Genomic DNA, 5417 nt, shown 5'->3' on the forward strand with positions numbered 1-5417 from the left:
GTTTTTGGCATAGAAGTTTGTGTCTTACAATGTTTTGGAAAACTAGAAAACCAAAATCAAGGCTGCCTAGAGAAAAGTCTGCCTGGGAAAATACTCCAAGCAAGAATATATTGTGTCCATAAATGCCCCTCACAGATTTTACATTAAAAATTAATCTTCTCTAGTTTAACAGGAAGATAAAAGGAAGATATTTTTGCCATTTGAAGATACATTTCCTAATTTTGCAAGGCAATTGTGAAGTATCATCACATTTAGGGCTTAGCTGCAGAACAAGAGAAGCTTCACCAGTTCCAGACAAGCTCATCCATCCAATTTACTTCCAAATCCAGTGTAGTGCTTACTGAAAGCAGAAGGAAAAAAAATCTTCAATAGCTTCTAGATCAGTTCCTAATAAAGGATCGGTTTCCAACACTAAGCACTAGAAATAATCTGAGAGGGAAAATATTCAGAGTGGATTAACTCTCTTCCTCTCAGGAGGAATAGAAACTTGAGTCAAAATAAGCATCTCCGATAATAATTAGGAAAACTGACTCTGTGATATACACACACTGAAATAAACATGCTAAATAATTATCTTTGCTATGGAGAAATGCTGTTGAGGCAATATTAGGAAGAAAGTAATGAATCCTGATCTCATTTTATTTCTGCTAAAAATGGGATTTTACTGGGACAAATTATATAATATCCTCTCTCGTCATCTGAACAGCTGTACAACTGATTCAAAACCAGCTCCTTCAGATTATCACAAGGCTTGAATCTGATGTCCAGCAGAGTGGGTTCCTGTTGTGAAGATGGTGGACAGTGGGTGCCATGCCAGGAAGATGTGTCGTAGCAGCGGCCAGGACATTGTTTTTCCCTGACCCAGAAGAATGCAGTGAGGGATCTGAGAGGCACAAGGGCTGGTGCAAGAAGAAAGGGAGCTCAAGGGTACAGGCAGTGGGGAGGTGTGGGCATAAGATGATCAACACAGACACCTTCTTGGGCTGCTCCACAAGCCTGGACTGAGGCAGGAGCCTACTGTGCTCAACAGTGTCCCCTGGGCAGGACCAGCCAAGGAAAACAAGGAAAGGGGACTCCCAGGGGTGGGAAATGGCCCAGTAACAGCCAAGAGCAGCCTCCCAGATCAGACTAACAGGACGGGGGAGAACTCATCAAAGATGAGTCAAGTCTAAAATATGTATTTACAGAATATCTTCTGTCTCATCTGCTGGGTGCAACCCCATTATAAAAATCCAAATTCTACAGCAAAATACTTGATTGGGCACCATGCTCCAAACAGGAAATCATATTGTTGCATGTGGAACCAGAGAGAGTCTTTGGTAGGGTTTTCCAGTGAGAAAATGAGAGCACTAATCACTTAATTTACACTGGAGACACTACCTCCTCCTCTCTCTGCATTGTCAGACAGAGATGTTATGAAAAGGCATGAGAGTCTGGCAGTGAAGAAACTGCCAATGTGTGGTTAAAGTTTTCCTCTTAGCCATGGCTTGGAGTTCAAAGGGATGCATGTATGGCTGCATTTGGGGGAGACCAAGGAGGACAGCATGGACAAATGTCTGTGATGAGCTAATTAACCTTTAGAAAAGGAGAGTGAGCACATTTTTCCTGTAATAAGCTAATGAACTCTATCCTCTGGGAGAGATGAGGGACATAATCAATGAGGCTCCTAACAGGGGTTTGCCAAAGATGCTCTTCAGAGGAGGGGTGAAGAGCAGGGCTGTTACTGAGTCATTAGCTTAAAAAACAAGAGCTGAAATGGTTGCCTGCTGCAGGAAAATTGGGTTCCCCTTCCATGTGTATTATATTACATATAAAAGGGCTCTGAAAGCATACTTTCTGCTTGGAAGAATATCACAGTTTTCCACTAATCCATGAAAGAAGCAAAGCTAAAAAAAGAAAAAGTTCTTTTTCTTGACAATTTTTCCTTATAGTAGCTAAAGTCAAAGCCAAGAGAAACTTTTATGCTGGCCTTCAATGTAAGCCAAACTGTTACAGGTTGATGGTGAAAATTTCAATATGGGCAGGGTCTCAGCCTATATCTTATCTGTCTGCTGTTATGGCACATTTGGTTCTCACTTTGGAGTCTGGTGACTGTTTTCTTGAATTACCACAATGAGAAGTTTCATCACTGACCCTTCTGGTGCTGCAAGTGCAGTAAGTGAGGTCAAAAATGAAGAATTTGCTAAAGAACATTTAGAATTTCAATGAAATTTTCCTCTCATCAGAATCTGTGTGTATAATAGTCTTTCAAAGGCCTTTTCAAAAGGAAACTGTCAAAGGCTAAAGAGCATTTTAATGTTTCCTTTGATTTATTAACACTAGCTCAGTTTTTAATTTGCAGAAAAGAAGTGCTCCATTAATACCCACAGTAACATTTCACATTAAACATCCTAAATGTGACCTAATCTATTTTTAAAGGAACTAATTCCCATGCATTGGTTGACTTATTCCAGGCATCACCAAGGCTGAAAACATGAAGCCTGTTCCTGACATGCAGCAAGGTTTCCTTGAACAGCTGCACTGTTATTCTATCTGTAGTTTTCTGTAATAATATCAGTGGGCAGGGTTTGTTTTATGGCACTAAGGAAACAAAGGAGGATATTTTAGCATAAAGGAAATTTGCATATTTGCTGCTATAGTAGCAGAGAGAATTTCACTGGAAATTGATAGTTTCTGGAAATTAAAATCTTGTATTGCATTTGTGCACACACATAAAGACACACATGCACGCACACACACTCCTTTCACTTTGCTTCCCTTAGTCTTATTACAGTATTTCTTTGACTGATATCCCTGAAAATTTCATCTGCTACACAGTGCTAGCTAGTGTTGTAGCACAGATGAATATCTACCTTCTTTTCCTCTGACCTAGATGTGGAAAAGGTCCAAAAGTTATCTTTAGCCTGATTAATCTAAGTCTGATCTGCTAATATGCTGCCATGGATTAAATATATACATGTCATCTGAAATAGCTGAGGCACAGCTCAGACATCCTGTAAATGGCAGTACTGGGACGTATCTGCAGTGGGTTTTGCTAAGCAGGCACTCTGCCCAGTGCTCTCTGATAAGGTTTCTAGGTCACATCTGAAGACTTCAGCAGAAAATGTGATTGTGGTTACTACTGATGGACATTTTTTCTGCAACTTAAAATTCAACCTGATCTTAATAAATCACAGGGGAAACATGTACTAAAAAGGGAGAACTCTTTAACCTCTCCCTCTGCGTGGTGTAGGCACAAGAGCCACAACAATGCAGAAGGATACCATATGCCCCTTTTGCATCTGGAGAGGGTCTCCATGGCACTGGTGCCTGGGGAAGGAATCCCAACCTCCCAGACATCCAACGGGGCATAGAGGGGCTGCATTGCAGCAACAGACAGGTCAGGGGACATCCAGACTTCATTATCAGCAATGTTCATCCTTGGAGCAGCCCAAGAAGAGGCTACTTTACAAGTGGTTTATTCTCCTCACCACAGCTTGATCAAATTGTCTTTTCAAGGTGGCCCAAGCCCTAATGTTCACACTTCTGTTTTCAAGCTGAGGTTAGGTGCCCACATGGTTACACCCTGGTGGCTTTTGCAGCTGCCTTATGTACATTTCACCTCTGGCCATTCCCTGAGTGGTTTTCTAGCTGCCCTCCCATTTTCACTAGCTATTCGCACTTCAGGCTGGACAGAAGAAGTGAGCCAGGTCCTCTGTAAAACAAGAAAGATGGAGAAAAAACCTACCTGCCAACACCAAACCACCCAGAGAGCTTCTCCTGATCTCAGCCACCGAGGCTTGGGAGGTTCCCTATGAGCTGATGAAAGGGCAAGAGGGTGCAGCACTGTGTGTGCAAAAAAAAAAAAAAAAAAAAAAGGTGTAATTGGAAAGCAAAGGGGAGCAGGTTTAAGAAACATCTCAAAAAGATCAGAGACTTCAAGAAAATTCTAACAGCAAAAGGAGAACTGAAAACAGAGAGAAAGAGTCCTCTTTCCCATTTCAACAGTGATATGAGTAAGACAAGCAGATCTCCACCAAGGATGTTGTCACCAATTGTGTTTATAATGAAAATTGCCTGGCAGATCACCAGTATCAGCTACTTACTCCGAGGGGCTCTTCTATTATTAGGACAGCCAGCTGGGAGAATGGCCAAGGTTTACATTATTCCCATTACCAGCTAGCTTTGATGGGTACTGGAGAGCATCTATGATTTTTGGAAGTATAACTGCACCCATTGGACAGTACTCCAATGTTCCTCTGTTTCAAGAAGGTCAGCATTGATCCTTCAAATGAAAAATTAAAATCCTAGGCTGAAATAATGAAAAATCAAAGTGTGAATGACCTTAAGAGACCGCAAAATCTACTTTGGCCTCAAAGGGACTGGCTGAAGATGGAATACTGGGTGTGTGTCCCCTGGAAACTCCTCTTAGTCCTGCCCTGTCTCATAGCAAACTTTTTGTCGTGCAAAGCATTTTCACATTTATATATCCCCATGAGAAAAAAAATCAGTTTCTCCCCACAAAAACTTGCAGCATCTTTACTAACTTTTCCTGTTTCATGGGGGTTTACAAAAGCAATTATTAGATTTTAAAACACCAAAGTCATTCAGCAAAGAAACAGTTTGATACAGAAAGCACCATTCAGCTTTTTGGTGTTGAATATACAGGTGTTTATCCAAGCTATAGAGCATACTTGGTTGAAGAGTTCCTGAAACACCATTGCTCCTGCTAATTCCTGTAGATCTGTTATTTTCTAAACTACTGCATCCCTGTTCTGGAGTAGTGGCTTATTGGGAGATTTTTTTTCTCTTTTTTAGTTATATGTTTCCAATTATGATCACTGGGCTTCAAGGACAAAGGATTTTTTTATTCTTATGCTTTTCATGCATCACTGGAGCACCTAAAGAGCTTCCAACAGATTCAGAAAATCAGGCTGCCTGTAGTGAATGAATTCTTCAAAAACAGTGATATTATTAGCTCTTCTGTGTCATTGAACAGACAACCTAAATGCTAAAACCAGAAATTTCATTAAAGATTAAAGAAATATCATTTCACGTTTCACCTGCTCCATTAATATCAAATATGAATTCTATCTTTCATGACACAACTGAAGTGCAATGTAAGATTTCAGATATACCATTATTTAATCTCTTTCAGAGAAAGAAAAAAAATGTTCGAAATCCTTGAAGAGCTGTGTCTGAGCATGACAATATGCTTTGTCTGACCATTTCAAGTCACTAAAGAATATCTTGGCCTTGTGATTTTTCAATAGCTCCTGTTCTTCATGCACCACTTGAAATATGTTAATGGAGACATAACTTTCAGGAAATGCCAAGCACTTATTCTCTGAGTGTAAGGCCTCCAAAGACTTCTCTGTTAGAATACCCAAGAAGTGAGGCACTCAAAATCGTTAAGTGCTTTTGGAAATCTCAGTCTT

The sequence above is a fragment of the Coloeus monedula genome, assembly GCF_965178545.1.
Source record: "Coloeus monedula genome assembly, chromosome: 3".
Classification (NCBI taxonomy): Eukaryota; Metazoa; Chordata; class Aves; order Passeriformes; family Corvidae; genus Coloeus; species Coloeus monedula.